The following is an 18,898-nucleotide window of genomic DNA, read 5'->3' as shown; positions in this document are numbered from 1 at the left end:
TACTCTTTTACCGAAGCTGCTACAGCTCGATTGGCCAAATACCCTTAGATCCTATTTCGGTGAATTTGACATCTGCCTTGTATGTAACAGATTAGCGGTTTAGCAGTTTTAATTTAGTTTGAGTGAAGGAATTCATTTTATAGCAAAATCCGAAATCGTGAAGAACTCATGAAAGTAAGCTTATTCTCAGATTCCTGAAACTTTAGATTTGCTCTTTCTTTTACTGCAAAGTACAACGTTGAGCAGCACTAATGAGTTGTTTCTATTTTTGGCAGGCTTTACCTTTCTGTCTGTGCAAAAGAAATCTTGTTACTGTGCAGAGTGACTTCTCTGAGTAGAGTCACCTTACTTGTTGCGACTGTGCCGATGTTCGAAGCTGGAGTGCAAAGTTGTTGCTTGAATGGTGCTCGCTGGAGCGTGTGGTAGTGTAAAGTTATATCATTATTTAAAAGGGCTGAAGAGTGCTCAGTGCAGCGGGTGGGCGGAGGTGCAAAGTGACACTATGGCCATAAAAAGAACACCGCTACAAGTGCGCATTGTGCCAGGAAGGGCCCTCGGACGTGAACCAGTGGACAGTTATCGCTTCTCGGCCTTTTGGCTAAGATCAAGTGTAGTATCTGTTCTTATCAGTTTAATGTCTGATATGTCCTCTATGCGAGACTACATATTAAATGGATTTGTATCAATAGGAGTTGAAAAAGGAGCTTGCTCCGTTCACTCCAAGCATCGACCCGGTACTGCAGTGCCGCTGGGAACGGTGCGCTCTCCTCTGCTCTTGTGAAAAAGCAAACAGCGGTGCAGGATGGAAGTTTCAGGGAGCCTAAGATGAAACTTTCTTTTAATCTGCTGATAAAAGAGAGTGAATGCGAAGCAGACTTTAACACGGCTCTGGGAGCGAGCCGAGTGCGGGCTAACTGGGAGAATTGCTTGAAAGAAACGCGACACCGAATGAGCAGTCAGATCAAAGCCTCAACACGGTGTTCCCGTGTTGTTTGTGGCTGCCTTGTCTTTTGCACAGAGTAAAAGACAAGGCAGCCATCGAATATGGCCCGATTGTTCCTACTTGGTCAGCCGAGGAGCAAGGGGGGGGAGCAAGCGTCTCAACCAAGCAAAGCTCACCATGGGGAAGGTGGCTATGCCAACTAGCCTGATGCCCTGCTCCCGCAGTGATGGATAATCATACACTGGTTTCTCTTCATAATGTACAAGTCTTTCGCCTTTTACTAAAGACTTCCGTGTAGAGCAGCAATAATGAATTGTTTCTATTTTTGGCAGGCTTTACCTTTGAGGGTGAAGCCCTTTCTGTCTGTGCAAAAGAAATCTTGTTACTGTGCAGAGTGACTTCTCTGAGTAGAGTCGCCTCACTTGTTGCGACTGTGCCGATGTTGCTTGAATGGTGCTCGCTGGAGCGTGCGGTAGTGTAAAGTTATACCATTTAAAAGGGTTGAAGAGTGCTCAGTGCAGCGGGTGGGCGGAGGTGCAAAGTGACACTATGGCCATAAAACGAACACCGCTACAAGTGCGCATTGTGCCAGGAAGGGCCCTCGGACGTGAACCAGTGGACAGTTATCGCTTCTCGGCCTTTTGGCTAAGATCAAGTGCAGTAAGTGGTTTAAGTTACCAGAGCCAAGCGATGTAAGGAGCCTGGATGATTTAGGTGTATCGTTTTTTTTGTGGAGGAAAAAATGGTCATTAAACATCCATCCCAGACAGCATTTTATGCTGGTCTGCGAAATTCTTTGAGGTTTGTTTTAAAAGACAAGAAAAGTCATTTTGGAGATCGGGAGTGGTTCGTCAGAACTGTCATCGTCGCAGGTTTGAAAGTTGATCCAGCACAGATTTTCTGTTTGCAATGGAACGCAGCCGATGGGGGATATGATCTCACTTTGAACAGCCAGCAGCAGTACGATCAGATCCAAGCAACATTTCAGGAAAAGGCAGAGATGGAGCCCTTTTCCAGGTTCAGAGTGGTGCCTCTTTGCCAGAGGAATTTGAGGATTGTGACTATCCACGTTTACAACCCATACGTCGGGGACGAGGCAGTGGCTGGGTTCCTCAGGAGGTACGGGAAAGTGGACATGCAGCCGAAATATCTGCGGGACAGTTTTGGGATCTGGACAGGTCGGAGGCAGTTCAGGGTGCTGTTGGGGGAGGATCCAGACAGCATGGACGGATTAAAGCACCCCCCTGCATACTTTTCAATTGGGGCGGACAGGGGATTTCTTTTTTACTCCGGGCAGCCACTGTTTTGTAGACAATGTCGCACGTTTGGACACCTGGCGACGGGCTGCGTCCAAGTTTGCTGCCGGAACTGTGGGGGAAGTGGGCACGGTGCTGCCACCTGTGATGCACCCCGGCACTGTCATGGGTGCGGGGATGCGGGGCACCTGCTTCGGGACTGCCCCAAACGTACCCGCACATACGCCACAGTGGCTGGAGGTTTGGAGATCCGGAGGCAGAGGCCGCAGGTGGAGTTGCGTCAGGAGGTCCACGAGGCAAAGATGGGCCTTGGGACGGGGGCTGCTGTCCGGATTGCGGAGGCGGCCGCAGCCTCGCCGGCTGGGGAAAGGCTCATGGCAGATGGAGATGTCCCAGGGAAGAGCAACGTAGAAGGAGCGGCAGACCCATCGGACTTGGGAGGTGATCGTGAAGGTGTGAGTGTTATGGTGAGCTTTGGAGACTGTCTGCCACTGATAGGATCCTGGGCAGATTGTGCGGCGAGTTCGGAGGAGGAGACGGTGGAGATGGTGATGGCAGCGATCGGTGGAGTGAGGAGGCAGAGGGTCTCTTCAGGTGAGGACTACACAGAGTCCTCAGCTGAAGCGGTCCGTGCTGAAACACAGGTGAAGGGAAGAAGGAGGAGGAAGAAACAGCGAGAGGGTGCCGTTCAGTCGATGGACAGTGCGTGTGAAGGAGAGGTGCCTTCGACTTCACCGGGACATTCGGGGTCATTGGGTGTGGACTTGGGGCCGAAGGGTTCCTGCAGGGGGTCTGATGTAATGGAGGGGGTACCTGCGGCCTCCGAGAGGCATCAAGGAGTAAGCGGGGGTGCGGAAGGGGAGGGCGGAGCCTCCGTGGGCACCCAAGATGGTGCAAGGGCTGATAACATAGATGGGGGGACTGGGCCAGGGGAGGGGGGGGCTGTTTCACCCCTGAGCTCGTCACGCTCTGTTTTTGAGGCCAGGTCGCCCAGCAGTGTGGCCTACCTTGAGGAGTGCGAGGTCTACGGATCGGGGGGGTCTGTGGGGAGTGGTTCCGAGGGCCTACTGGGAGAGAAAGAGAAGGCCTGAAAGGGACCTTTACAGTTTTAACAGTCAATGTGAGGGGGATGAGAGATAAGGGGAAGAGGGGAGGGATTTTTCATTATTTGGCCCAGGTCCCTTTCCAGGTTTGTTTTTTACAGGAGGTTCATTTAAGGGATGGGGGAGATGTAAGGGTCTTCTCTGATGGATGGAAGAGGGGGATTTCAAGGTGGGGGGTGGGAGGGGTTCACTCTTGTGGGGTGGGTATTTTATTTGGGGATAGGGATTTTCATGTGTCGGGGAGTTTTTCTGTGGTACAGGGGAGGGTACTAGTGGTTGATGCGGACTGGAGGGGGGTCTATTTTCGGTTTATCACTGTTTATGCCCCAGCAGAACCACAGGGACGGAGGGATCTTTTTTTGGCGTTGCCTGATGTTTGTGTTACCAACAGGGTTTTGGTTGTGGGGGGGGATTTTAATGTCTCTTTTGAAGGCATTGGGGATTTTAGTTTGCCTTATTTGAGGGATGTAGTGATGGACTTTAATTTACAGGATAGTTTCAGGGTGGTGGATAAGTCAGGGGAAGGATTCACATGGTCAAATTCTAGGGGTTCACGCAGTAGGATAGATTTTGTTTTTTTGCCAAATGTGGTGGAGGTGAAAGATGCTGCAGTGTCGCCCCTCTGGTTCACAGATCACGGCCAACTCCGGGTGACCTTTGAGGTGGAGGCACCCCTTTTTGGGAGGGGGTTTTGGAGGCTAAATTGTGAAATCTTGAAGGAAAAGGCTTTCCGGAAAAGTTTTTCTTTCCATTATGGAGTGTGGGAACAACTTAAGCCTTGTTTCGGATCAGTGGTGGACTGGTGGGAGGGGGTAAAACACAATACTCGCCTATTGGCGATCTCATATAGCACAGTGAGAGCACGGGAGAGGAGAAGGGAGTTTGTGCACTTACAGAGGAGACTACAATTTTTGGTGACAGCAGGGAATAAGGGGGAGACGTTGGATAGGGAGGCAGTTGAAGCGGTAAAGGGTAAGTTAGGGATTTATTTTAGGGAGAGGGCTAGGGTGTTTTTATTTCGGTGTAGAAAGGAGAAGTTTGAGTTGGGGGAACGCTGCAGTGCTTACTTTTTCAAGCAGGTTAAGACAGCCCAGGCAAGGGCATGTATCCCGCAGCTGCGTGGGAAAGGTGGGGGTTCTGTGACAGACCCACTGGAGATGGTGGAGGTAGCTTCTCTGTTTTTTGGGGAAGTTTTTGGGGAGGGGGCTGTGGGTGAGGATGGCCTGGGAAGGTTTTTAGGGTCTCTGCAGAGAAGGGTTCCTGGAGATATAGTTGAGGGGATGGAGGGCCCGGTGACCATGGCAGAGGTGGAGGAGGCCATGAAGGGGCTGCCATCAGGCAAGGTGCCTGGGATTGATGGGCTGCCCAAGGAATTTTTTTTGGTTTTTTGGGGGATTTTGGGGAGGGATGTGTGGGAGGTGGTTAAATCTGTTTTGGAAGGGAGGGGCTTAGGGAAAACAATGAGGGAGGGGGTCATATCTCTCTTGTATAAGAAAGGGGACAGGGAGCGAATGGAAAGCTATAGGCCGATCACGTTGCTCTGTGTGGACTACAAAATTGTGGCTCGAGTCCTAGTTGGTCGTCTTCGGAAGGCTCTACCTCATGTAATCCATGAGGATCAGACGTGTGGGGTGGAGGGAAGGCTAATACAGTGGAATCTGGGATTGGTGAGGGACTGTATTCATTGGGTGGAGGAGCGGGGGATCAATATGAGTTTGGTGGGGTTAGATATGGAGAAAGCGTTTGACAGGGTGAACCACAGGTTTCTTTTTGCAGTTTTGGAGAGGATGGGATTTGGGCCCCGTTTTATAGAGTGGTTGGAGATCATGTACAAGGGGGTGGGGAGCAGAGTTATGGTGAACGGGCACTTGGGTACAGTGGTGGCACAGAGAACTGGGGTGAGGCAGGGATGCCCACTCTCCCCGCTGCTCTTTGTGGCGTACATGGAGCCGCTGGGTTCGGTGGTGCGGGGGGACCCGGGTGTGGTGGGTCTGCACCTTCCTGGAGCAGGTCCGGACAAGTTGACAGTGATGCAGTATGCGGATGACATGACCTTTTTTTTGACAACAGAGAGGTCGGTCACACGGCTGTTGGAAGTGGTGGAGAGTTTTTCAATAGTGTCGGGGGCCAAGGTGAACTTAGGGAAGTCCACCATTAAGTTTTTTGGACCATGGGCTGGTAGGGTGGGAGGCCTAGCTGGTCTGCCCCAGTGCCAGGGCCCAGTGAGAGTCCTGGGGGTAGAGTTTCAGGGAGAGGGGAGTGCAGAATTAAATTGGGGAAGGCGTCTGGCTGCAGCCCGTTCGCGGATGGGGCTGTGGAAATCCCGGCAACTTTCCTTAAGTGGTAGAGTGCTGGTTTTGAAGGCTGATATTTTGCCATTTTTGGTATACCTAGCGTATGTTTTTCCTTTACCTCCTCAATATAGGAGAATTTTCATGAGAGATGTTTTTTCCTTTGTATGGGGGGGGTATGAATATGTGAGAAGGGAGTGGATGTACCAGGAAGTTCGGATGGGAGGGAGGGGTGTGCCGGACATCCCACTTAAGTTGGATGTGGTTTTCTTTTCCTTTTTGTGCAGGTCTGTGCAACAGACCAGTGGCCATCATTTTCAGGCACTTTTGCTGTTTTGGTTGTCATTCCCCTTCAGGAGATTGGTGTTATGGGACAATCGAAAGCCAAAGGGGGATGTCTTACCCCCGTATTATAGGCAGGGGGTATGCTGGGGGAAAAAGCACCCAGAGTGTCAGGAGGGGGACCTGTGCTTCAGTCACCGGCGCCTGTACAGGGCTCTGGTGGAAAAAAGGGGGCCGGTGGGGGTGTATGGGGTGGGGCAACAAGGGTGGGTTTTCACACAGCAGAAAGGTCTCACAAACAGGGCGAGGGATATAAATTGGCTCGCCTTACACAGGAGGTTGCCAGTCAGGGAAGTTTTAAAAAGACACGGGTTGACACGGGGGAGTTTGTGCCCAAGGGAGGGGTGTGGGGCTGATGAGACAATTGAGCATGTGTTTTGGGAATGTGGGTTTGCAACAAAAGTGTGGGTTGAGTTGGTTCTTTTTTTTCCAAGATTGGGGTCTTTAAAGTATGACATGATAATGCTGGGCTTGGGTTTAAGGGGGAAAGGTAGGGAGGGTTTTCTGTTATGGTTGGTTCTGTCTATGGGAAAGGTGGCGCTGTGGGATGCAAGGACGGCGTTGATTAAAAACAATGTGGACTGGCAGGTGGGAAGGGTGGTGGCAAGGGTGAGGGCAGAGATTGGATGCATGAGAAGAATGGAGGAGGAAAAGTACGGGTATCACGCTGCAAGAGAGCGATGGAAGACTTTATTTTCATGAGCGGGTAGTGTTTCTTTGTGGTTGTTTCTTATATTTGTATGGTTTTTGTGTCGGACATGTAAAGCATTACTTTGACTGTTTTGTCATGTTGTTCTAAATGTTTCTTGGAAGTTTTGTAATAAAAAAAATAAAAAAAAAAAAAAAAAAAAAAATCTGTACTTATCAGTTTAATATGTTATATGTCTATGCAAGGACTACATATTAAATGGATTTTTATCAATAGGAGTTGAAAAAGGAGCTTGCTCCGTTCACTCCAAGCATCGACCCGGTACTGCAGTGCCGCTGGGAACGGTGCGCTCTCCTCTGCTCTTGTGAAAAAGCAAACAGCGGTGCAGGATGGAAGTTTCTTTAATCTGCTGAGAAAAGAGAGTGAATGCGAAGCAGACTTTAACACGGCTCTGGGAGCGAGCCGAGTGCGGGCTAACCAGGAGAATTGCTTGAAAGAAACGCGACACCAAATGAGCGGTCAGAACAAAGCCTCAATACGGTGTTCCTGTGGTGTTTTTATAAAATGCGGTGTAAAAAAAGGTGTGAATGCCCCATAGAAAACTAAAAGGTGGAGCGGAAGTGTTCGGCTGCAAGAAGGTGTGAATGTCCGACTATATTTGGTGAAAAGCAGGTGAAGCAAGGTCTGAATGCCCAACCTTACATCATCAAAAGCGAGATCAGAGGTTTTTGGCTGCAAGAAGGCCATAGTTTGCCAAAAGCGGGTAAGGTGCGAATGATCGGCTAAATATCAACAAAAGTGGGGGCGGAGGTCTTCGGATGCAAGTGGGTGTGAATATCCCACCATACAAGTATGGTGGAGAGGAAGCTGTGAATGGCCGACCATAGTTTGCAAAAAGCGGGTGAGAAAAGGTGCGAATGTCCAACCATACATGATCAAAACAGGGAGCGGAGGTGTTTGGCTACGACAAGGTGTGAATGTCCACCCATAATTAATGAAAAGCGGCAACAAGTAGGTTCGAATACCCAACCATACATCAACAAAAGCAGGAGTGGATGTGTTTGGCTACAAGAAGGTTTGAATGTCCGAGCATAGTTTGTAAAAAGCGGGTAAGAAAAGGTGCGAATGCCCGACAAAGTATGATCAAAAGAGGGAGTGGAGGTTTTCGGCTACAAGAAGGTTTGAATGTACGACCATAGTTTGTAAAAAGCGGGTAAGAAAAGGTTCGAATGCCCGAATATATACCATCAAAAGCGGAAGCGGAGGTGTTTGGCTGAAAGACGGTGTGAATGTCAGATCATAATTTGCAAAAACCTGATTGTGTGCAGCTGAACACCTCTGCTCCCGCTTTTGATGGTGTATAGTCGGGCTTTCGAGGCTTTTCTTCAACGGTGTTTACAAATTATGGTTGGAAATTCAGACCTTGCAGCCGAACACCTCCGCTCCCTCTTTTGATCATACATTGTCGGGCATTCGCACCTTGTCTTACCCGCGTTTTACAAACCATGGTCGGACTTTCACACCTTCTTGTAGCCGAACAACTCCGCTTCCGCTATTGATTGTGTACAGTCGGGTTTATTAACCTTTTCTTACCCGCTTTTTACCAACTATGGTCGGACATTCGCAGCATCTTACAGCGGAACACCTCCGCTCCCTCTTTTGATGGTGTATGTTCGGGCATTCGAACTTTTTCTTACCAACGTTTTACAAACTATGGTCGGACATTCAAACCTTCTTGTAGCAGAACACATCCACTTCTTCTTTTGATGATGTATGGTTGGGCATTCGCACCTTTTCTTACCCATTTTTCAGGAATTATGGGTGGACATTCACACCTACTTGCAGTCGAACAGCTCTGCTCCCACTTTTGATTATGTTTGGTTGGATATTCGAACCTTTTCTTAACTGCTTTTTACAAACTTTGGTCGGACGTTCACAACTTCTTACAGCCGAACACCTCCGCTTCCGCTTTTGATGGTATATATTCGGGCATTCGAACCTTTTCTTACCCGCTTTTTACCAACTATGTTCGGACATTCACACCGTCTTTCAGCGGAACACCTCCGCTCCCTCTTTTGATGGTGTATGTTCAGGCATTCGCACCTTTTCTTACCCGCTTTTTACAAACTATGCTCGGACATTCAAACCTTCTTGTAGCCAAACACATTCACTCCTGCTTTTGTTGATGTATGGTTGGGCATTCGAACCTACTTGTTGCCCGCTTTTCATTAATTATGGGTGGATATTCACACCTTGTCGCAGCCAAACACCTCCGCTCCCTGTTTTGATCATGTATGGTTGGACATTCGCACCTTTTCTCACCCGCTTTTTGCAAACTATGGTCGGCCATTCACAGCTTCCTCTCCACCATACTTGTATGGTGGGATATTCACACCCACTTGCATCCGAAGACCTCCGCCCCCACTTTTGTTGATATTTAGTCGGTCATTCACACCTTACCCGTTTTCTTGCCGCCAAACACCTCTGATCTCGCTTTTGATTATGTAAGATTGGGCATTCAGACCTTGCTTTTCCTGCTTTTCACCAACTATATATATAACATTCACACCTTCTTGCAGCCGAACACTTCCGCTCCACCTTTTAGGTATCTATCACACCTTTTTTTTTCACCGCATTTTATAGATTATGGTTGGAAATTCTCGACCACTCATCCGAAGACCTCTCCTCCCGCTTTTGTTAATATATTTGAACTTTAGTCAGACATTCACACCTACTTGCAGCCGAACACCACCTCTCTAGCTTTTGATGATGTATGGTCCGGCATTCTTACCGTTTCTAACACATTTTTCAGCAATTATCGTAGGACATTCACACCTTCTTGCAGCTGAACACCTCCTCTCCCACTTATGATCATGTGCGGATTGATTTTCGAAAATTTTCTTTCATGTTTTCTATTAATTAAAAATGGACATTTAGACCTTCTTGCAGCTGAACACCTCCGCTCCCGCTTTTGATCATACATTGTCAGGCATTCGCACCTTGTCTTACCCGCTTTTTACAAAATTTAGTCGAACATTCACACCTTTTTGCAGCCGAACACAGTTTTTTGCAGCCGAATTTGGGCATTCGAACCTTTTCATACCCACTTTTTACCAACTATGGTCGGACATTCACACCATCTTACAGCGGAACACCTCCGCTCCCTCTTTTGATGGTGTATGTTCGGGCATTCGAACCTTTTCTTACCCGCTTTTTACAAACTATGCTCGGACATTCAAACCTTCTTGTAGCCGAACACATCCACTCCTGCTTTTGATGATGTATGGTTGGGCATTCGAACCTACTTGTTGCCCGCTTTTCATTAATTATGTGTGGACATTCACACCTTGTCGCAGCCAAACACCTCCGCTCCCTGTTTTGATCATGTATGGTTGGACATTCGCACCTTTTCTCACCCGCTTTTTGCAAACTATGGTCAGCCATTCACAGCTTCCTCTCCACCATACTTGTATGGTGGGATATTCACACCCACTTGCATCCGAAGACCTCCGCCCCCACTTTTGTTGATATTTAGCCGATCATTCGCACCTTACCCGCTTTTGGCAAACTATGGCCTTCTTGCAGCCAAAAACCTCTGATCTCGCTTTTGATGATGTAAGGTTGGGCATTCAGACCTTGCTTCACCTGCTTTTCACCAAATATAGTCGGACATTCACACCTTCTTGCAGCCGAACACTTCCGCTCCACCTTTTAGTTTTCTATGGGGCATTCACACCTTTTTTTACACCGCATTTTATAAAAACACCACAGGAACACCGTATTGAGGCTTTGTTCTGACCGCTCATTCGGTGTCGCGTTTCTTTCAAGCAATTCTCCTGGTTAGCCCGCACTCGGCTCGCTCCCAGAGCCGTGTTAAAGTCTGCTTTGCATTCACTCTCTTTTCTCAGCAGATTAAAAGAAACTTCCATCCTGCACCGCTGTTTGCTTTTTCACAAGAGCAGAGGAGAGCGCACCGTTCCCAGCGGCACTGCAGTACCGGGTCGATGCTTGGAGTGAACGGAGCAAGCTCCTTTTTCAACTCCTATTGATAAAAATCCATTTAATATGTAGTCCTTGCATAGACATATCACATATTAAACTGATAAGAACAGATACTACACTTGATCTTAGCCAAAATGCCGAGAAGCGATATCTGTCCACTGGTTCACGTCCGAGGGCCCTTCCTGGCACAATGCGCACTTGTAGCAGTGTTCTTTTTATGGCCATAGTGTCACTTTGCACCTCCGCCCACCCGCTGCACTGAGCACTCTTCAGCCCTTTTAAATGGTATAACTTTACACTACCACACGCTCCAGCGAGCACCATTCAAGCAACAACTTTGCACTCCAGCTTCGAACATCGGCGCAGTCGCAACAAGTAAGGCGACTCTACTCAGAGAAGTCACTCTGCACAATAACAAGATTTCTTTTGCACAGACAGAAAGGGCTTCATCCGCAAAGGTAAAGCCTGCCAAAAATAGAAACAACTCATTAGTGCTGCTCAACGTTGTACTTTGCAGTAAAAGAAAGAGCAAATCTAAAGTTTCAGGAATCCGAGAATAAGCTTACTTTCTTCTTTCTTCTTCATGATTTTGGATTTTGCTATAAAATGAATTCCTTCACTCAAACTAAATTAAAACTGCTAAACCGCTAATCTGTTAAATGCAAGGCAGATGTCAAATTCACCGAAATAGGATCTAAGGGTATTTGGCCAATCGAGCTGTAGCAGCTTCGGTAAAAGAGTATAAGTTGAAGAGTTTGTGAATAAAGGTGTGCGCACACATAGTGAGTTGTAGGAAAATAGGCAGGGAGCAATGCCGGCTGGGGTATATGTTCTTGTATGTTGTCTGACTGTTTGATTTGAATGTGTTGTGTAAGTGTCCTGTTGAATGTTACATGTTTGGGCTTTGACACGCTTCACTGTGGTTGTTAACTGTGTGGTGTGTCCTGAAATGTTATATGTTTGGGCTGTGTGACATGCTTAATGCTTTTCAGTAGCAACCCACTTATTCATATATAGCAACTGACAACATAAGAAGTCCGGACATACTTTGATAGTAGTTGTAGAAGTATCCTTATTGATAATAGATAAACTAATTCATAGTGATAGAACAGTAGATGAACAGGTGCCTGCACATGTCTCATGAAAATAAAATGGGTGTATGATTGCTGACGGCAGAGCAATACTGCCAAACTTATGAGTTCTTGTGGCAAACTTGATTCAGTGTCTTGACGTGTATACGCTGTTTGGCTGACTTGTCACAAGAAAGAAAGTGTGTTTGATAAGATCCGACCATTTTATTACGGGAGGATCAGTATGTATGGATTCTGATGTGACTGATAAACCCATTCGTATCTTAAGCATAATCTAATACGTGAGACAACGCCCTGGCACACAATCAAAAAAAAAAAAAGAGAGAGCGGTTTTGTGTCCCCACAGTCCATAATGTAGAAAAGAGAGAAAAGAAAGCCGTTTTGGTGTCACGGGAGACAGAACAGCAAAGGGCTTCATCGAACATTTAAAAAAGATTCAGATTGATAGAATATCCAGAATTTATAGAAATGGTGGTGATTACTCTTATTTTCTAGAATGGAAATAACTGCACCATGTCTGTTTTATGAATTTAAGGGGCTAAAAAGTTTTGTTCTCGTTTTTCTATGATTAACCGAATGTATGTGAGAGTCCAAACAGACAGAAGGGTTACGGCCGAGCGCTGGACCTTCCAAAAAAGATGAGACAGGCTGGACCCGTGCCATACTAGTTAAGACCTGCCTGTGGATAACAGGTTCTTTAAACTCTCACAAACTCACACACGTTCGCACACATACACCCATACACACACACATTCTTGAACTTGCTGCAAGATTAAACCTTTGCATTAACTGACTCCAGCAACTCTGAGTCTCATTGAGAGACTTTTCTCAACAATTGGGTCCTCAAACCAGATCTCAACGTTTTTTCCGCTGTCCAGGGTCGGAGCTGAAACCGTGCACGGGGGAGTCAAGTACTCCTAATGAAAGACCCCCTGCTGAATTGCGGTAATTAGGGGCCAGTGTCCACTGAAAGGGGGAAACAGGGACGAGATCGTACTTTTGAATCAATGGCCAGAAGCCATTGGCAGTGCAGGCATCAACAATAATGGTGTTATTTCACCCATTAACACTTAAGGTACCTCATGCAGTGGCTGTGATATGGTTACTTAACAAAATATCTTTACCAGACATCTCTCCTACATAACAGTTCTTCTTTCACAGCCACACCTTGTTGTCGAGAGATGTGCTACACTTAATCCATCCACACTGCTACCTACCCCACAGATGGAAAGCCTCATGATTGCATGTCAGAAATAACCATCAGTGTTTTACCCAGGCCAGACTTAACTGATATACGTTATGAAAATGCAGAAATAACTATATTTATTCAACAGGTCAAGCAAAAAACCCTGATGGCACAAATGCTACAAGATTTACAGTAGTAACAGAAACTGAAGTTTTCTTAAAACAACCACTACCAAAAAATGACTCTGTTCAAGCAGTCGAATTGGTAGCTTTAACTGAAGCTTGTAAATTAAATAACAAAAAGGTTGTTAACGTTTACACTGACAGTCAGTATGCTAAGTGTGACCAAATTTCATCTGCAGAGGCAAAAGTTTGCAAAGCATGGAGATCTGTGAGGGAGTCTTCTGCCTGCAAAGAGAGGGAAGCGAAAACAGGAAAAGATTTAGCTGCTTGCTTAGCTGCAGCATCAGCTCTGGCATTGCCACAAGCAACAGGATCGTCTGAGTTAGTGTGAGCCGCACACTTACAGACCGAGATTGCTGTAGGCAAAAGGATCGCATCAAGAAGATCAGAAACCTGCTTGGAGTTCAGAATAGTTTTACCATCTGATTTAAGGAAATGCCTGTGTTTCCACAGCGCACCAAAGTCATGAACAACACCAAAAGCATATCTGGAATCTGTGTAAATAGTGACTTACCAGCTGCCAACTTACAAGCTTCAGTAAGTGCAATAAGCTCAGTAGTTTGAGCAGAGAAATGTTTAGGAAGAGAACCAGACAACAAAGTGTCATGTGAAGAACATACTGCAAACCAAACACAGTTAGTACCTGTGGCTGGATCACGCAAAGCTGATCCATCTACAAAAAGAATCATGTCAGAGTTTGGAAGAGGAGTCTCTAAAAGATCAGGTCGGGGTGTACAAACTTGTTCCAAAACAGCTTCACAGTCATGAGGCTCCCCATCCTCAGGAGTTGGAAGCAAAGTAGCAGGATTCAGAACAGTACAACGTTTAACAGTGACATTTGGCATATCACAGAGGTGTATCTGAGCCAACGAGCAGTTGAAAGATGTGAAGTTTTCTGCTCGAGAAGAATAATGGCAACAGCATGAGGAACCAAAACAGTCAAAATAGCGTAGCCCACAATATCTTGGGAGGCCAGGACAGCTTTCTCTGCAGCTGCAACAGCACGAAGACAACCAGGCAGGCCTGCAGCCACAGAGTCCAGTTTTGCTGAGAAATGAGCCACTGGCCTTTGCCTGCCCCATGTTCCTGCATAAGAACAGATGTCATACAACCATGCTTCTCATCAACTGCCTGTATGAAAGGTTTATGAGGATCTGGAATGCCAAGTGTTGGTGCTGTTTGAAGAGCCAGCTTAAGCTGACTAAAGGCGGGAGCTGCATGTCAGAACTGCAGCTGCCTTTACCATGGATAAGAGCACCTAAGAGAGCTTCGAGAAAAGAGTAGTTAGGAATAAAGTTCCTGCAGTAAGATGTTATACCTAAGAATGACATAAGCTGTTTTTTAGTAACCGGTTTAGGAATGATCTGAACTGCAGCAACACGTTTAGGAGAAAGTGAGCGCCCATCCTTAGAAATCACATGACCCAAAAAGGTGACTTCGTCCTGTACAAACTGTAACTTAGAAAGGCTGGCTTTATGGCCATAAGAAGGAAGATGTTTCAACAGATTCACTGTCTTTTTCACACTGTTGTTTAGATGGACCACATACTCATCCACATACTGCAAAAGAGCAGAGCCTGTGGTTGATTGAAGTTAATCCAGACTAGCTTTGAGGGCAGCATTGTAAATAGTGGGACTTTCACAGTACCCCTGGCATAACCGGGTAAAAGTCCAAGATCTCCCTTCAAACTAAAAAGCAAACCAAAATGGGCTATCAGGGTGCACTGGCGACAAGTCAACCACTGAGAAAAACTGTGCATCTGATGTAATTTGAGACAAAATAGTGTGTGGGTTGGGCACAGTAGGAGCATGTGGCTGAACTGCAGCATTCACCGCTTGGAGGTCCTGTACAAAACGCCATTCATCTGGCTGGCCAGCATCTTTAATCTTTTTAACAGGAAACAATGGAGTAAGCACAGGTGAATTTTCAAAAGGAACAATAACGCCTGTTTTCTGAAAAGAGTGAAAAACAGGTTTAATCCCTTTAATTGCTTCAGGCTTAAAAGGGTATTGTTTTTTACATGGACAAAAGTCTGATTTAGGGGTGACAATTACTGGTTCACAGCCTTTTATCAACCCCACATCATATTTGCTCTTAGCCCAAAGATCATTGGGCACTTCAGCCAACATGGGTATCGAAAACAAATCTGTTTCAGATAAAAAACATGCTTCAAAATGTGATTCTGTGGTAGGAATTAAGTCCACAGTTCTTTGACAATGCATTGTACTCAAAAATGTTTTTTTGTACGCTGACAATCGTTCAGAAAACATCAAATTTGGATCAGCAGGTGAAACGGTCCACTCCATTTCTTTCTGACATGTAGCAACAAACTCTCCCACACCTTGTCACTGCCAGTGTGTACGTTTGGCCAAGGAAATGTGAGGGCGAGTACCACAAACATTAAAAAAATCGAAGTGCTCTGGAGTGAGCGACACAGCCAATAAAGTAGGCGCACATATTTTTTCACTTCTTCTCATAGTCATTGTCAGGCCCCAAAGAAATGTGTGATGTGCAGTGCAAATCAGTAGGTTGCATGAAATCAGAAAGGGGTGAAACTAACGCTTTTGCTTCTTCCACTAGTTGTTGTGAAAAAGGAGAGCTGGGAAGTTTCCACTCATAAGCATATGTAAGGGCCGATGAATCAAACTGCACTGCTGTGAAAACTTTGTCAGACTGTAACATAACCTTAACACCCTCTGGTGTAGAAGTTAAAATAATGCCTAATTTACACATGAGATCACAGCCCATCAGGTTAATGGGACACAACTCTGATAACAAAAATGAGTGTTTGAAGGAGAGCTCATCGGGAGTGACAACACGCAATGGGCATTGTCATTTTCTCCTTCACAACCTGGCCTGATGCAGACATACAGTAAACGTGGTTTCCACTTAACTTTGGAGGACAATCAAACTCCCCTGACGTCACTACTGATGAACATAATTTCCTATATTCTGAGAGAAATATCTTTGCTCTAGGGCGGAAATAGCATGCAAAACTTTACTACGTGAATTACAGTCGGCAAGCGTTTCTTCACTACACAGAGCAGGAAAAATGTGTGAGTGTGTTTATGCTATCACCCATTAGTGGAGGCTCCGCTGCCGCGTGACGTCCAGAACCTGCCTCCCACCCTCAGTCAGCCTTTTGCCCAATTTCATCAGTTTTCAGCTGTGGACAGTCCTTCTTCCAGTGTCCAGTCTGGCCACAGTAAAAACAAATATTCGGATCATAGCTCTGGCATGGCCCATTTCGACCTCCTCTCCCACACGTCCACGTCTTCGACTTCGGCCTCGTCCTCTGTTTACACACACTGCGTAATACATGGTCATGGCTGCCAAATGCAGCTCCTTTTCACACTTGTCCCTTTTGGTTGTCTTACGCGTCTCAACTTGGTTATGAGCATGGCGAGCATATCGGCGAACGTCAGCCAAACGAGGACCCTCACACCATCCCACGTAAATGTTCTTTACTTCAGTGGCGACATCTGGCATGAGGCCTTTAATTATTGCATCGCAAACTGTGGCCTTCTCTCAGCCAAACACCTCTGATCTCGCTTTTCATGATGTAAGTTCCTGCGTATGCTGCCGCTTACCTGGATGACGTCATCATCCATAGCAACAGCTGGGCGGAGCATGTTCAGCAGATGGCGGCAGTGCTGGAGTCACGGGGCTCACGGCCAACCCAAAGAAGTGTGCAGTTGGATGGAGGGAGGTACGGTATCTGGGGTACCACTTGGGCGGTGGACAGGTGCGTCCACAGGTAGACAAGACAGCAGCGATTGCAGCCTGCCCAAAACCTAAGACCAAGAAAGAGATGAGGCGGTTTTTGGGGCTGGCCGGATATTACCGGCGATTTATTCCCAACTTCGCGGAGCTGACCAGCCCTTTGACCAACCTTACCCGAAAAGGTGCCTCTGATCCGGTCCGGTGGACGAAGCAGTGCCAGGTGTCACTTGAGAGGGTAAAGCAGACCCTCTGTGGGGAGCCTCTTCTCCACACACCTAACTCCTCTCTCCCATTTGTCCTGCAGACTGATGCATCGGGAAGGGGGTTGGGGGCTGTTCTTTCCCAGCAGGTGCGGGGCGTTGACCACCCAGTGCTTTACATCAGCCAGAAACTATCCGAGAGGGAGACCAGATACAACACGGTGGAGAGGGAGTGCCTGGCCATCCGGTGGGTGGTGGGTGGTCGGCGCTCTGCGGTATTACTTGCTGGGGCGCCCATTCACCCTTTGCTCGGACCTTGCTCCCCTCCAGTGGCTCCACCGAATGAAAAATGTCAATGCACGGATCACCCGCTGGTATCTGGCACTACAGCCTTTTAAATTCAAAGTGGTCCATAGGCCGGGGGCACAGATGGCTGTGGCCGACTTCCTTTACAGCTCGCATGGCGAGGTGTGTGTGTGTGTGGGGGGGGGGGGGGGGGGGGGGGGGGGGGGGAGGTTAGGCCGGACCGCTCCCCGGCCAAGGTCAGGCGGTGGAGGTATGTGGAGGGGGCGTGGTGCATCAGCTGCAGGAGAGAGCTGTGGAGAGAGCTCTGGGGAGCAGGACTAGGTGAGTGATTAGTACACCGGCAGTCACTTGTCTAATCACTCTCCTCTTTAAAAAACTCAGAGCTGTAAGGAGGATTGAAGTGGAGTCGGCAGCACGAACCGGGAGGGAAGGCCTGCGAACGACTCCACATTCATGAAAAAGGGTTAAATAAACTATACGTTGAACCGTCCTCTGTCTCTGAGTCTCTCTGAAAGAACCCGCAGTGGCAACAGGCCGCCTCAATGTGCAATTATTAAAGACAGTAGAGGACAATCTCTCTCGTTGGAAGTCCTTACCTATATCACTTATGGGGAGAGTTACAACCATTAAAATGATGATACTACCAAAAGTTAACTATCTGTTCTCAATGATCCCCATAAAACCACCTGCTACTTGGTTTAAGTCACTAGATTCATGCATCTCTAAATTTCTGTGGAAAAACAAACCACCACGTATTAGTTTAAAAACCCTACAGAAGACCAAGGACAGGGTGGATTAGATTTACCTAATTTTCAGCACTATTCCTTAGCCAATAGGTTACAGTATATATCAAAATGGTTTAAACCTAGCCCAATAGATGAACATGGATAAGTATAGAACAAGCATTGTGTGATAATCTGGAAATCTCTGACCTGCCACTTATTAGTCAAATAGTGAAAAATCACAAATGTTTCAAAAGCATTAACATCAGCACCTCTCTGACAGCCTGGTGGGAATTTCTTAAAATAACAAAGTCTTCACTTGTCCCGTGTAAGCTTACACCCATCTGGAACAATCCTGACATCCTGCAAAACAAAAAAATGCTAAACTTTACTCTGTGGAAGATCAAAGGAATCAAACATCTGGAACATATAATCCAAAATGGACATTTTATTTCATTTGATGAGCTCATATCACAACATGAGATAGGCAGCAATAAATTCCTAGAATATCAACAACTTAAGTCTATAATAACAAAGAAATATATCCTCCACCAACCAGACTTACAACTCCCGATTAGGGTAGCAGAATTTCTAAGCATCTGCACCCCAAAACTACTATCAAAAATATATAAATTATTGTCTAAGATAGATGACACAATGTCTCTACCGTCCTCAAAATGGGAGGCAGATTTATCCATCAGTTCTAGTCATAGCTTCTGGCCACAAATATGTTTGAACACCTTCACAATGACTCGAAATCCTATTTTACAGCTCATACAATACAAAATTCTTCATAGAACACACTATACAGGACAAAGGATGTTCAGGATGGGTCTAACACACTCAAACATCTGCTCACATTGCACAGATAACACACCTGATGATTATGCACACGCTTTGTG

The 18,898-nt window shown here is 46.6% G+C and overlaps 3 non-coding genes and 2 pseudogenes across 3 annotated transcripts; 4 read left to right on the top strand and 1 right to left on the bottom strand.

The window, feature by feature from the left end:
- The first annotated feature begins 578 nt into the window (after nt 1-578).
- LOC140287068 (U2 spliceosomal RNA) lies at nt 579-768 on the top strand. Its single transcript, XR_011911436.1, has one exon. It is a non-coding gene; the product is annotated as a U2 spliceosomal RNA (small nuclear RNA).
- Nucleotides 769-1,179: 411 nt separating this feature from the next.
- Nucleotides 1,180-1,293, top strand: LOC140287095 (U5 spliceosomal RNA). The gene has a single exon (XR_011911455.1). It is a non-coding gene; the product is annotated as a U5 spliceosomal RNA (small nuclear RNA).
- A 275-nt stretch (nt 1,294-1,568) lies between these two features.
- Nucleotides 1,569-1,740, top strand: LOC140287079 (U2 spliceosomal RNA; annotated as a pseudogene).
- Nucleotides 1,741-6,734: 4,994 nt separating this feature from the next.
- Nucleotides 6,735-6,939, top strand: LOC140287077 (U2 spliceosomal RNA; annotated as a pseudogene).
- Nucleotides 6,940-10,547: 3,608 nt separating this feature from the next.
- On the bottom strand, nt 10,548-10,735 carry LOC140287070 (U2 spliceosomal RNA). Its single transcript, XR_011911438.1, has one exon. It is a non-coding gene; the product is annotated as a U2 spliceosomal RNA (small nuclear RNA).
- Nucleotides 10,736-18,898: the final 8,163 nt, after the last annotated feature.

This window comes from Leuresthes tenuis, unplaced genomic scaffold (assembly GCF_036924035.1).
Source record: "Leuresthes tenuis unplaced genomic scaffold, fLeuTen1.0.hap1 SCAF_108, whole genome shotgun sequence".
Classification (NCBI taxonomy): Eukaryota; Metazoa; Chordata; class Actinopteri; order Atheriniformes; family Atherinopsidae; genus Leuresthes; species Leuresthes tenuis.
Note: the sequence above shows the minus strand (reverse complement) of the source record. Positions and strands in the feature narration are given on the sequence as shown.